Here is a 15,262-nt window from a genome sequence, read left to right on the forward strand (position 1 = left end):
CCTCCTCCGTCCCGCCCGCCCGCCCGCCGCCAGGCGTCTCCCCGGGGCCGGGCACCGCCGCGGGGACGGGAGGAGCCGCCGCCGCTGAGCTCCCCGGCCCGGCTCTGGGGGAGCGGGCGGCGCCTGCGGAGCTGGGCCATGAGGTGAGGTGAGGGGCGGGGGACCGCGGCGGGGGCAGCAGGTGAGCGGGGGCTGCGTGCGGGGCCGGGCCGGGCCGGGCCGGGCCGCTCCGGGGAGCGGGGGCGGCGGGGCTCTGAGGGGCGGGCGGCAGCGCCCAGCACCGGGGCTGGCGGGCCGCCTGCCGCCGCCGCCGCCGCAGGAAAGCGAATTGCGCCACATGTGCCCGCCTTCAGGAGGAGACTTTGCTGTTTCTTTCTTTATTTACTTCGCCCCCTCAACTTTCCCCGAGCCCCAGCCACTGCGCCGGCTCTCCCCGCTCGTCCCGCCGCAGCGCCTCGCACCAGAGCCCCAGGGCGGGCTAACGCCCTCGGGCCCGCAGCAGCCCCGCTCGCCTCCGGGAACAAAAAGGCCTCAGCACCGGGGATTAACGGGAAACACACACGCAAACATCTCCTCGTGTTTCCTTCGCGCCTCTCTCCAGCCCCGCGGGGCTCGCACGGCAGAGTGTGGGGCAGCAGACGGGTGGCATCCCTCCTACGGCGGGAAACTCGGGTGGAGGGCCGGGAGGTTTGGTCCCGCGTGAGGAAACATCGGTGGGCCCAAGCGTGTGCCCGCCGCTCGCGAACGGGTCTCCACGCCTGCCCCAGGATCCTGGCCCACACAAGCGGCCGCAGCACGGTTTACGTCAATTTTTCATCCCTCTTCAGCAGGGTGACAGCTGGATGTGGTCAAGTCTTGAGCTGTCAATGACTCCTATGGGAGACATGACTTTGTTTTCCTTTGGGGAAGGTGGATTTACCACATTGTGTGATTTATTTTTTCTTAAAGTACATAACCCTATTAAAAATTTCACTTTCAGTTGCTTTTTATTTCCCCATTAAAATCCTGTGTCCCATAGCTCAGTGACAGTTCATTTTTGTAGAAAGGTGAACTCAGGACAGCCAAACTTTTCTCTGAGGGCTGTTGCTTTCCCTGTGTGACTTGAGCATAACAAGTATGTCCTTCCTTGCAAAGGAGGGCCAGTAAGGCTAACTGCTTTGTAGAAGATACTTAAAGGAGTTGATGAAGAGCACAAAATAGTAGATGTTTTTAAAATGTGAGTTTAAATGTAATCTTTCCACCTCATCTGATATTTTTAATTTAGAAAGGACTGTATAGGTCAGAATCCAAGCTATGTTTTTGGGTATGTGATATATCAGTATAGATATTCATGTGTGGCCACTTTGTCCAACATATAGAATTATTCATATCACCTTGATGATGAGGGTTTTCTTGAATAAATACAAATGGTATATACATTCTCTTTCCAAGAAGTGGTAGGACTGGGTGTGCTTGTCATTATTGCGAGAAGATTAGCAAATCTGTCTCTGACAGAACGAGGAAGGAAGAGGTTCCCAAATCTGAGCACTTGCATCTCTCGGTATTGCAGTTGTAAAATTAACATCAGCGTGTGCGACCTGATTCTTGGTTGTTCCAATGCTTAGCAGAAAATCTGGCTATTTAAGTCTGAGATACCTAGTCACGTGCGGCGGCACAAAGTGTCAAGCAGTCCTGTGCTGACTTGGCAACTTCTCCTGCAAGACAACAGCATCTCTTTTTCTTGTGAGGTCTGCAAGTACTCCACTGACCCTGCACATGCAGCACCTCTGTTGTGCTCTGACCCTTCGCTGGGGAAAAATGAAGGTGCTGTCCTTGGGAATTTCCCTTCACCTGCCCTTCTTGTCCCTGTTGTTGGGTTGGAGAAGCAACACGCAGAGCACCGCTCTGCCTAGGGGCTGTGTAGGGCAGGTGGCTCTGGGTGGAACACAGGTAGTTCTGCTAAACAGAAGTACAGGTACAGTGACAGGATCAGTGACAAATTGTGTGGTTATTATTTGATATTGTGTATGTTTTCTGCAGTGGTACCACTGCATGTGCAGTATGTTTTCCACCATTAGTGTGCACTTACTTGCCCTGAGTGGTAAGTCAAACCTAACAGGAGCTGGTACAGATCCTGGAGTAGTATAACTGTGTAACAGGCCAATTGCCACCACATTTTGACTTGCCGAGTGCTCTCAAGGTGTATGTCTGACATTTAAACAGGACCTGATTGTTCTGATCATGCAGATGCTGCAAGTTGATAATAGGATTATTTGTGTAAGAAGTAGAAGATAAGAAGATGGGATGAGCAGGTTTCTCTGGACCTGCGCATCAGAGTGAGAACAGTAGTGGGAAGTTTGGAGAGTTTGACACAAGAAAGCACATAAACACAACAAAATAAATAAGTATTTCTTAAAGGCAGAAGTGGCCATTAAGTCATGTAGTTCTCCAAGTTTAACAACGTTGAAGCATTAGATTGGCATCTTCAAGTATATTTAAAATTGCTCAGTTTTCAAGATAAAAATGAAGTCTTAAACCATTTTGAGTGCATTGCTTGTAGGTAGGCTTTCTTTTAACTTGGATCCTTGTTTTGCATTCATTTTGCAGACACGTAAGCCATCAGGTCACTGATTCATGCTCTCTAACTAAGACAGTGACTTCTATTTCCTTTCAATTCTGTTCTGCAGCAAGAATATCGTTGTGCAGCTCTGTGAGCACATGCGTTTCTTCTCTCTCTGCCTGCCCTTCTGCCTGGACTCAGTGGAAAGGAAGCAGTGTGAGATAATTTCCCCCACCCCATCATGGCTGTTGAGACATTTATTCTACAATATGTTGCAGGGGCTGGGACCTGAGCCACTGCCCCTTTCCCTCAAGCTCCTAACTTCTTGGCTGATGATTGAAAAACAAAAGCATCAACCCTCGCCCTGCCCACAAGTGAATATATACACTGTACTTAAGATAGTCTGTGCTGGTGGTTAATACAAGTTTCATGTGTTTGATATAAGTTTTCATGTGTTTTCATGTTTTCATGAGCACTCAACATTGCACCTAACTTTATGAACCTAAATAGTCCTCTTCAGTAAGAGCAATCAGGCTCACAAGATGTTTGCAGAACCAGAGCATATTTAAAGTACTCATTGCCAACTAGTTCCCTACTGGCTCTGCTGTGTTTTTATTTTAAGATGTTCCTGCTTTCAAAGATAAGCATGAAGTAAACGAGACTGCTCGAAACGCCAAGGGAACAGCAGTCACACACTTCTACTTAAGCATATGCCACCATTCTACCGGCCACATCATTTAGTTGTCAGTAAACTCAGAAGAAACTGTTTGTTCTTTTCTTGCATGTGTGAAAAGAAGTAGGAAATCTCTATAAATGATGCCAAGGATGCTGCTATTTTATGATAACTAGCAGGAAATAACAAGAGTTAGGACAGAAAGAAGGTCAGTCTACTTGAATTCTGTATGGAAAAATCTTTAAAGTTGATCATAAAATTTAGTTCCGCACATATCCTGAGGATAAATATTTTGCTTCTAGCTTTGTTTTTGTTTTTTTTTTTTTTTTTTTTCTGACATATCTCTTTTCTTCCATTCATTCTTCTGAATATGGGCTTTTTGGGATTTGCTGTTTTGGGTTCCAGATGTCTCTGACATGACAATCTAGAAGCAACAGTTCTTTCCAGTGGTCTTTGTCTCATCCTTCTCCTATTTTCTCTTTTTTATTGCTTTTTCCGCCTGAACTGATGGATCTGTAAAACAGCGTGAGTTGCAGTGCTAAATCAGGATCAAGGATGCCTTTGTAAACTAAGTCTATTACCTTTCTCCTTCCAGCACCCAAATCATTATTTTAGGAAAAGCTGTTTCAGAAACAACTTGAGAATGCGAAATTTAAGCTTTCCAGATAGCATTAACTGCTCATAATTCCAAGCTGGAATGATGATACAATAAAGATTACGTCCTAAGGCATTGATGTATAGTTCTGGTGAGTCAGAGAGATAATTTCTTAATACTGATTACATCCCAGTGTTTTCTCCCATTCAACTTCCATGATTTTTTAAAGGACATCCTTGAACACACTGATGCTGTATATTACCTTGCTTAAGCCCCTAGAAAACTGCAGTGGGAATAAAATGCAGAAAAGTGTGTATTTCTAGTCCTTGTGGTGGGTCATAAAAGGGTTTAAAGTAAGCTAAGTCATGCTGGGTTGGTAACTCAACATCCTTGTTTGTTGTAATTTTTTCCTCTGGAGAGCCTCAAGTTTCAAGTATAGAAAGATTTGGCTCTTTGAGTTGCTAATAAAAAATATTAGACAAATATAAATGAAAACTCTAGTTCCTGTCTGTATCAGTGAATGTTGTGGTTCAACCCAGGACAGTGAAGAACCTGCAAAAGTAGCTGTGCAGAAGAACTGTGCGCATTTCATCTTGTTATTCTTAACTTAGGTGCTGTTATTGGAGTATAAAAGGAGATGCAGGGAGTATCTTGGGAATGTCACCATGGTCTGCTGCGAGTGGCACCTAGTCCTCCTCACTCTCCAACAATTGCGTAATGGGGAAGAAGACCTCCCAGCTCTGTCTGACCCACAGGGGTCAGAGAGTAAGTGCCGATGTTCATCCCAGCCCAACTGCCGGGAGACAGTCCTCTGTGTAGTGCGGATGGATTCCCTGTTCCAATTGTTGTCTCCTCCATCTCCTCCTTCCCTTCTCTGAAGGAGGTGGGAATGGGTCAGTCATAGGAGGATACTACTTCATTGCCTGTTTTCTGTGAGGAGGAGCAGGGGAGTTGTCTCTTGTGTGTTGATATACAATAGGAGAGCAGTCATCTCTTGGGTGTTTAGAGTGATAGTAATCTTTCTGCTTTTTGTGAGGCAGTGGGGCTCCTCACAGTGAAACTTGTGCTTATGGTTAAGATAGTTCAGCTGGTGGCTGCCCAGACCTGCATGTTGCACGTAGAGCTGTTTCAGTGCTAAACATCAACTCGGTGTGCTCAGGGGTGTTGCAGATGACCTGCGCAACCCAGACGTGCCACGTGGGATGGCTCACTACATTCACTGTGCAGGTGACACCGTGCTTTGTCTTCACAGTGACGCTAACCATGCTGGGAAAGGTTGTGTGCTGCCGGTTCAGGAGCACTAGTCGCTGCAGAATGGCAGGATTCACCCACAGATTAATAAGTTTTCTGGGATCATCCTGTTGGGAGTCACTGTTCCCTGCCAACCTTCTGATGCCATTGCCTCTCAAATGGTCATCGGAAGAACTGTAGCAAAGAATGGCAGCAAATGCAGAATAGCAGCTGGTAAGAGTGCACAGGGTGGTGCCACTAGTGTGGTCAACTATATGCATTAGGCACAGAAGTCATGAGCATGGTGTAGGTAGGCTAAAGAGTCCTATAGTGTAGACACACAGAGGGTGCAGAGATAGCCACTGTGCCCCCGTGCAGTTCATCTAATACCTAGAGCAAAGACAGGGCGCAGCATTTGCTCCAAGTCTTTTGCCATGGCACAGGTAGCAAAGTTGGTGTAGATGAGCTTTTTCTTCAGGGCATGAGAAATGCACTTAGGAGAGTACTAGAGCAGCAGTATCTAACCTGTGCTAGCATATACAATAGCAAGCAAGTGTAGTGCAGTGAGCAATACTATACTTTGTTCGACTCAGTCTCTTGTTTCCAGGTTCCTCTTGATATAAATGGTGTTGAGGGACTCTTGAGGGATAAGCAAGGATATCTTCTACAAGAATGTCACATACATCTTTCAGAGAGAACTGCATTGGCAGAAGTCCCACATGCTTTTTTGGCCAGAAACTGTTACTGCAATTTTGTTGGTTTTCTTCAGCTAGAATGTTAGTTCAGCCACCACAGCTGTATAATGTGATCAACAGTATTGGTTTACTCTGTCCTACAGAAATAAGTGACATTAGGATCAATACAGCTTTTTTAAAAGATTACAATTAAAAGTGCTGCAAGACTGAGCAATAAACAAATGGTTTATAAAGCATTAAAATTCTCTTTTGCCAGTGCCTTGACAGATTGATGCCCAAAGAAGACATCGAGTATCTAATCATTATATTGTCCTGCAATAATAAACAGTGGAAGGACCAGTGAAGCATGTGTTAAAGACATAGCTAATCTAGTTCAAGGTTTATTTTGTTGCCAGAGAGGTGGATGTTCCTTCTTTGTCAGGTGGAATTATCTCCAGAGACATCGCCACAGATGCAGCATGCAGAGAACCAAGGGAATTATGAAAAGAAGGGAAGCAGTGATGCCGAACAAAGGTTTGGAAAGAGTCGGTAAGCAAAAGGCAAAGGAAAAATAATGAAATACCAGAAAGAATTAGCAAAGAAGTTACTAAAAACATAACTGGAGTTGGATTGAAGAAACGAAAGAGAAACTCTTAGATGAAAGAACAGTGCAAAAAACCCAGAGATTTGTTTTGTCAGCGTAAAAAGTTCTATTTTAATTCAATTTTCATTTAGTCTTAGCAACCAGCTCAACTTTCTGTGAAGAGAGGAAACCTTTGTAATGTTCTAGAAAGCAAAAAGACTCTACATATGTGGTCCAGGATGCTTTCTGGCTTCTGATTTTTTCTTGTACCTCAGTGAGAGTCATGGCTCACCTGCATCCCTGAGTAAGTAAAAGGCATTAAATCCTTTTTAAGCGATTAAGACGAGCTAAGAAGAAGTAACATAACTCTTTTGTGCTTCAACTGAACTGAGATATCTCAGCAATCACCCATATTAATTAAACAAGTGACCTAAAACCTCTCACAGTGAAATGGCATCAGGTGATTTGCCTGCTGAAATCAGGTGATTTACGTGTTGAAACACTACCTTTTTGTATTCTCAGGGCTCATCCAGGAAAAGACTGTGGCTGCTGGCCAGAATGAATCCAAATGCACTACAATAAAACCACTCCTCCCTCTTTTGGTGGAAGAGAAATTTGAAAACAAGCACATGAGGTATCCCAAGTGGATGCATCATTTGCTTCTTGTAAACCTGGCAGCCAAACAGACCTTCCTCATTCTTATGGTGCCAGGAACTGGAAAGAGATCGCTCAGTGGTTGGTCCTTGGTGGTAGGTGCCAATGAAAGTGAGAAAAATTGTGTCAGGTGAGGATTTCCACAGCTGGGGGGGAGGCTGTTATATTCCAAATGAAGGAGAATGAAACCAGCAATTTCAGTGAAATACAACGCAGCCTGCAGCACTGATTCATCACAAAGCCAGTGAAACTGATACATATCTGCGAAATGTTTTGGTTTCAGTTAACTCAGTGTATTCAGACAAAAATAAGTTTTACTGAAAATATTTTGACTTGTTCATGACTCGCTTGTTTTTACAAACCTAAAATTCCTTTCCCCACAAAACAAGTAAATAAGCAGACAAAGCAAGCACACATTTACTATAAAATCTGTGATCTTGAAATTCTGTAGTTTTGAAAAGTATTCTCTGCTTTCCCTTCAACCCGTTGCCAGGTCTGTTTGTGAAAAGTTTCTTACTGCTGTGGTGTCACTCACAATGTCCTGATTTGGAAACCTGTCGCTTTGGATTTTACTTTTGCTTAGAACAAAAGATTGCAGAGGCATTTTGGGTCTCTTGGAGGCTGCAGATGGATCGTAAAGATATTCTTATCACTGGTTGTGCCCAGCAAGGCTTCTGGACCTTATTACTTCTCGCATAACAGCTGCCAGTGACAAGAATAATTTTCACGCTTGGAAATCATCTTTGCTTGACCTGTGCACATTTACATGCTGTTCTTCTCTCTAAAATATTCTTAGTGTGAGTGATAGATGGAATCATCTCCCTTTTTAATGCATGAATTTGCTATACAGATTTTTCACTGAATCTGCTAAGGTATGTGGAAGTTTTTGGCTAATAAAAATGTTTCCTAGTTCTCAAGCATTTATTGAATAAAATGGAGAGGCTGCCCTGACCAAAACAGAGAGGTTGACAAGGAAGAAAACAAAACAAGGGTAAATGGGAGAGTAAATTGGTTTTCCCTCCCCATCTTATTCTAAAAGAAAAGACTGGTTTTTTTTCTGTAAGTTGTTCTTCTAGTTTCAGTGATTTGTCAACCTTGAAGCCTGAATCTCAGAACACTTCAGTCTTTGCAGGCCTCAGCACCCATACAGGCAAATATTTACAAATCTCTGGACCCCTAGGAAAGATGAAATATTGAGTTAAAGAGTGTATAAGAGGATATTAGAAGTCATCAAAGTGACTTGGTTAAGATGGGATTGTGGGTCTCAGTCCTTTAAAAAAAAAAAAAAATTGTCAGATTTTTGCCAAGTTTTTCATACCACTTTTATCAGCATTAAAAATATCATCATTTAAAAATATTATTTAAATGGGACATTACAAAAATGAATATAGACTTCTTGAACTAGTGGAAAGCAGAGCATAAAAATAAGGTTACTATGACTTTGAAACTTCTTTCTTGTTAAATTCACTAATTTTTTAGACTGTATAAGTCTCTGAATTGTCTTTATGGTCAGTGATTTGCCCTTACTATTAATTACCTCATTTAGAAAAACCCATAGTCAGGTTATAATTTTAAAAATTAAATTCCAACCTGATAGCAAAAATTGTCACTCGTCTACCTAGGTGCTTAAGTTGCTATCATACTTCTAATAATACATTCGGGTCCCAGAATCTTAAATTGCATTAAATTGTAATTTTAATTGCATTTATTTTGACAAAGATGTTCTTCAGAAGTTGAATCCATGCAGTTTACAGAACCGCTTAAAACAACATCTTTGTGGAAAGTGTGACTTGTGCCTTCAGTTTGTCTCAGCAGAGCACTGACTCTTGGATCATACTGATTCTCCAATTGTGAATCTGGTTAGTAAGTCATCAGTGACCATTTATGAGCAATCTGTTGGGTTTGTATTAACATTGTAGTAGATGTTGGAGACCAGAATGTCATGGTGCAACTGAAACCAGCTAAATACTAGATAGTGGACACGTTTGGATGACCCTAAGTTCTTTCACTTGCAGACATCGCATCCTCTATAAACATCTGACAGAATATGTTCATGTAGGTTTTATAAATTACTAAAATGACCTTCTGGTAACTTGGGGTGCGAATGTCAAACGTCTAAGTTGTTTAGGGTTATTTTTCATTAATTCACTGAACTGTACTGAATGGATGTTTCAGATGTCAAAGTTGGAGTTGAAGAGGTCATGCAACTGGGTGAAGAAATAAGGACAAATGACCTCTTGGTGAACTTTTAATGAAAGGTTAGAGATCACAGGATTTTTTTCTACATTACTGTAACAAGCTTTTCTATATCAGGTTAACTTTTAAATGAAGAAATGGTGTTCTTTGCCTGTGTTGTTACAGCCCTTTGAAAAGTTAAACAGATTCCAAGACTGTCTCTGAAAAAATGGCATACAGAAAATGACTAATAAAAGTGCTGAACTGCTGAAATATGAGGTATATTCTATATCTGCCTGAACTTTGCATTCATTTATCCATGCTGCACCAAATTTCAAGTTCCTAATTTAGTATTGATATGGGAATTAATGGTCACTTATATTTACCTGTTTTTTTTCATTTTGTGGAGGTAGTGACCGGACTCTTCCTTCACCAGTCTCTGCAGGGCTCTTCAGCATTGGCCTTGTTATTCTGGTTTCGTAATTTCTTTCGCATTCTCCTACACTGAAAAAAGAAGCTTGCATAGACAAGAGCCAGTCTTGTTTAATTTATTCAAGTTTCAGTTTTGCTGGAGGAAAGTGTAGAAATACATTACTGTGCAGGATGAAATTTTAAACAATCATGAACACTGTGCATGAAATGCCACGGTTTTTCTTCTTGTCTGAGTAATGTGCAAGAAGTGGCACAGGATCCCAAGAAGATGTGTATATCATGCAATTACTGAGAAAGCTTCCAGTCCAGACCTTGGACAGGTAGGAGGCCACTTATAACTCTCTGTTACAAGCTGTCAGTGGGGGAGAACAAGAGGTTCAACTGATCTTTAGTTAATGGCGGGGAGCAACTTTTTCTCTCTCCTTTATCTGAGAAGCAGGTTTATGAATGGTGATTCACTGTGTTGAATCTGCAGCTATATCTACATTTATTCAACAGTAACCTGTGAGCCACAGTTTGTGGATTTTTGGAATCATCATATGGCCTCATAATCAAAGGAAAAATAAAGGAAGCAGCTAAGTACTATTTGGGAATGTGTGTAGCTTTCATTAATCAAGCATATATGCAGTATTTGGAGGATTTGGATATTTTTAGAGTTGTGGATCGTAGGTGTTCTAATCACTACTATGAAAATACAGCCCCTAAAACTAGCATACCCTTTAAGAAAAGGCAATAAGAAATCACTCCTCAAGTTACAGTTTAATTCCAACAGAATTAGTCCCTGATGATTTAATGTAATGACTCCGTTTCAGCAAATTAGTTTCAATACTCCCTTGCATCTGTACCATATGAAGTGGTAGATTGCATTTTTCATGCACAGACAGTCCATGTGTGCGAACAGGAGTGAAAGGATGTGGGTGGTTTTGCTGCTGAGTTTGCCATTGGCAAATCCAGCTGCTGTTGGCAGAAAATCTTGAGTGTGCAGGCTGCAGCAAATAAATTGGGGGATGTAACAGGCAGCTGTTACCCAGCACAAGGCTTGTGGTGTTCAGTTAAATCAGCTACTGTTGTCTCTCTACCTCAAGTATTATGTTCTTAGTGAAAACTCTTTGCTTATGCTTTAGTTTGAGTTTTGAGGATGTATTAGTGCTATCATTGCTTCCTTGAGATGGCTCAAGAAGTTCTCTTAAGTCTGAGGCCTTTAGGAGTGGACAGAGGAAAGAAAACATTTGTACTAGCCAAGGCTCTGTTAACAAACCGTGGGGCATATTATGGAAGAGCAGTGATTATGCTTTGATACATAATTTCTGTGTGGAGACATCCAGCTTTTATGAAGCAGCTAAAGAGACAAAGCTGGTAAACCTGTTGAAATCACCATTAAAATCATATCTAAAATACCTGCAAAAACCCCAATATACTCGATCTGAAATCTTTTTTCAGGTAAAACTTCCTCAGTTTTACAGGTTTCTGAATGAAGTGGTTATTTCACAGCATTGAAATTTAAAGCTGCTAAAGAGTGAGAGCAAGATTCTGAAAGTGAAATTTGACCACATAATTTTAATATTAATATTTACGTAATCTAGCAGCAACATTACACGCTGCATTACATTATTGCAATAGTGCTGTAGGATGCATTTGGATGATGATGTAGGTATGTGCAAAGTTTGTGAGCGTCTGAGGCTGGGAGGTCGTAGATTATCATAATTTAAGCAAGACATGTGAGGTAAGGTGTTGGCTTCCAGGTGACAAATCTGTTATTATGATTTCCTGAAATATACTGATGCTGCTGAAGTGCTAAATGTGTGTCCCCCCCTCTGGTCACGGGAGTGGCTGTCGAACCGTGCGGGAACTCGTCAGTCTGTCTGTCTGTCTTGCTGTGGGTTTCGCTCACCACGTTTGGAAAGCTGGCAGCTCCTAATGCATTTTATTTGTAGCAAGCTTATGAAAGGAGAGAATTTAAACCTTTTTTTGAACCCGTAGGAGGCTTGTTGACTTTGAGGAAGGCTGCCTGAGGAAGATGCAGGGAAGGGAAAGGAAATCTGCCTGCCACCAGCCTGTCCAGCAGAGAGGAGTGGCAGTGCCCTTCCTGAAAAGACAGTTGGAATGTGGGCCTGAAGCAACGAAAAGAGTTTAGCTAAGGTATTGAGGGAGAACAGAAAAAAATGCTTTTTCACATGACCTTGTATAAGTGGTTTGGGTGTTTGTTTTGTGCCCGGGTTCAGTCCTGAGTTTCAGGGAGTAAACCAGAGTCCTCTCCACAGGCTCATTGAAATGGAAATGGTTTTGCCCGCTGCTGTGGAATGCAAATTATTTTAGGAATGTTCCTGGGTCTTGAGGCTTTTTAAAACTCACACTTTTAAAATTTTTCTTGTTGTTGTTGTTAGCTTATTTTAACCAATCCTCATAACAAAACAAGGATCCAGGAAGGCGATTGGTGCCAAAGATGATTGGTGCCTTGATCCTGACCCAGCAAAATATGAAGCGTAGGTTTGTCTTCACATCTGCAAATAGTTCCCTGCAAGTCAGTGGTGGAAAGACATGGGAAATGCAGAAATAATTTGCTGGATTGCAATCAAAATGCTGAGTGCTTTGCAAAGGCAAACAACAAGAGCAGCCCTCAGTAAGGCAGGCTGGCATATGATGCCGTTTGGTATCATTCCCTAGGGATCTGTCTCCCTTTTGTTACTGTCGCTTTTTAAAAATACTATTTAATATAATTTCTTCTGTTATCAGAGCACTGGTGGTAGGCAAAGACTTGTACTGGATGCCTTGTCTGCCATAGGTCTTTTGCTGACCAAAACAGAGCAACATCAAGTGATACAAGGCTAGGGAAATTATGATGAGGATCAGCACTGTATTACAGAACAGGAAAAACTTGCTTAGAAACAAGGGAGTGGGATTTGTTGGTCTTTATGTTTCTAGTATCAGGACACAGGATATAAAATGAATTTACTTTTAATGGAAATTGGTTTTGTGATTTAAATTGAAAATGGACTTCGATAGAATAGGTGCATATGTGGGCCATATTTGATGATGCTACATGTTGAGGTGATCGTAACCAGGTTAGAATATTGATCAGATGGCGTAGGAAATGGTAAGGCAGGACTTTTTCATGTATCCAAATTTAGCTTTGGCAAAATAATAGCCAACTGATCCAAAAATTGTCAAAGTCAATAGGATGTCTTATTGCCTGACCTCGTGAAGTCACTGGAAACTGACAGTGCTTTTGGTTGTTTGCATACCAAGGCATTTAATCTGTAAATATGTGTATATAGTTACAAAGTTTCCTTCAGCAGCATGATTTGTTTATATATTTGTATAGTATTTGTGTGTGTTGATACACACACTTTAAAACAGTATCATGAAGGTATACAAAATAATCTTAGTAAACACATTAGAGAAAACATACCCTTGAGTGCATGACTGTTACCCACCCACAGTCTGCCTTATGATTTTGTGCACCATTCTTTTACATCCGCATAGTCCTTCGCAAAAGAGAGAGATTATCCATATATAACTTCAGGTTTTCATTATTTTTTACATTCACAAGACTTACATTTGAAGAACTTCTGCAGTATTGGTGAGCCAGATTTCTGGATCGGGGACACAAGTGTTTATGTGTTGTGCTGCTCAAATTCTTTGCTTAATCAAGGGAAAGGTGTGAAATCCTGCACATAGAGAAAAACACAATGGCAAAAGTTACTCTGTTTTATAATTATTAAATAAATCAATTATTTGAAATAAATATGTAATTTTGTAAAAGTACAAGTATGTGCTATTTTATATGATAAATTATAAAGCGATTTATAGTTTCATGTTTTTTCCATTGAGAGACTCTACATGTGGTAGATACAAAATGTACAGAACTTTGCTGTTGGACATGTTTGATGAACTGTACTTATCATGTAACAAATCCTGATTGTGAATGCACACATGGGACTAACACGAACTTCAGAAAGTCTACTCAGGTTTCTCTGCACAGAGGATATTTTGGCCCTGAATATTCATTTTTCCCTGTTACTACTCTGTTAATACTTAAATCATTTCTATGTCATTATGAATTTTGTTCCTGTTTGTGAGTTCAGGAGAAGAGAAACTATGTCAGCAGAAATACAGTTAGCCCAGCACGAGCAGTAGCAGTAGCCAAAAGAGAACAAGTAGGAACACTAGTGGAATGCTAATGTTGTGTGATAAGTGCTTTGTCTCCTGAAGGTATGTTTTCTTCTGACGGATGCAACCTGAGCCGTAAGGTATGCTGAAAGTTAAACCCCAGCAACTGATTTCTGTAATGGGGGAAGAGAGTCCTTCCTGATTTAATCTCAGTGTAAGTAGGTTAAGTGTGGTTTTCCTGTCACATCTTTGCTTGTGTCATTTAAAGACATCTGCAACCGTATCACTTACCATAGAAGTCTTGAAAAAATGCTTTTATTTGCATTTTATCTTTACTCAGTTAAAATGTGATAAAAGGTACTTAGATAAGTCATCTGCACAGGGCTGTTGTGAATCTGTAAACGAGTTGTCCTGGTTGTTATTCTGAGTATCTGAAGTATAGCAGTGTCCCCTTTTCAGCATCACAAGTAAGGTGGACAGATGACTTCCCAGCATCAGGAGAAGAGTCTTCGATGACTGGTTAACTAATGCATCTCTTTGGCATGCAAGCAGGAAAGCGAGGTGCATTTTTGAGCCACCTAATGTCAGATCATTAGAAAGAGTATATCTGTGGTGACAGTTGTCACTGGGTTTTGACATTGTTTTTGTGCGGAAAGCAATGTAAGAAATTCTGTGATAACCTCTCAGGGCTTGGCAGGGGCAGATGCTGACTGGTTCACAACAGCCGCGTTTCTGCTCACAGTGGATTCATAATTCAGAAGCTGTGATCTAGGGCTTTGTCCCTGCATGGCATAGGTCTCTTCTGCAGACAGCATGTTCTCCTGTCATCTACAGATGGCATCATGATTCAAGCATAAGGGCATCACCCACAGTGTCAGTGTGGCAGTAGGAAAGCTTTTCCTGTCGCTGCCACTTATGTCTCCACATCAGTGCCTGCTTTTCCTCCGGCTTTCTGGGACATGATGCCAGGGAATGCAGATGTTCCTCTTCTGGAAGAGAGGTCAGCAGAAGAGCCCTGTCACATGAACCCATGTGAGAATGCTGTGGTGTTAGCAGGACAGCTGTCTTGAACAGCTAGGTGTAGTCTTACATTGCAGGTGTTGCAAAGGTCCCTCACAGAGCAGTTTCCTGGCCTCCTTGCCATGGAGTTTGTCATCTCTGGTGAAGATGAGCTTCAGGGCCAGTGAAGCAAGTGTTGGTTGGTAAAACTGTCATCCTCCTAGAAATTGGCAGTGACCTGCAGTGGATACAGGACTTTGGGTGTGAAGTGCATTCAGAAACTTTAGCTGGACATAATCATAGTATTTTCCGGGCACAGGAGGAGTAGAAATTGAAGCCTTTACCACTCTTGCTGCCTCTTAATGCGAACCATTGGTAAGCAAGGTAGTTATCAAGGTCATTGTTGGCAGCCTTTGTGGATGTCTCATGTGCATCATGATCAGCCCCAGAGGTCCTGTGCAGGCTGGTTTCCCCTGTTGTGTATTTACTTGTGGGAGTCACCTTTCCTCTGGTGCAGCAGTGACCCCGATCCTCATGTAGGTCCTCCTCATGGACCATACCTGCAAACTGGCTGTCTGATTTCATTAATCCCAAACCC

General features: G+C 42.0%; 1 protein-coding gene across 3 annotated transcripts in view; it reads left to right on the forward strand.

Moving 5' to 3' along the window:
* The first annotated feature begins 39 nt into the window (after positions 1-39).
* PLAGL1 (PLAG1 like zinc finger 1) overlaps positions 40-15,262 on the forward strand; it is a 48,234-nt gene continuing 33,011 nt past the window's right edge. The window contains exon 1 of one of the 3 annotated variants that reach the window (XM_042795877.1): positions 40-181. The gene's annotated coding sequence lies outside the window, so the exon portion shown is untranslated. Of the gene's footprint in view, positions 182-13,788; positions 13,880-15,262 lie in introns of those variants that run through there. The other 2 variants (XM_042795876.1, XM_032983196.2) reach the window with 2 other exon arrangements.

Source organism: Tyto alba, unplaced genomic scaffold (assembly GCF_018691265.1).
Source record: "Tyto alba isolate M040663 unplaced genomic scaffold, T.alba_DEE_v4.0 Super-Scaffold_22, whole genome shotgun sequence".
NCBI classification, from domain to species: domain Eukaryota; kingdom Metazoa; phylum Chordata; class Aves; order Strigiformes; family Tytonidae; genus Tyto; species Tyto alba.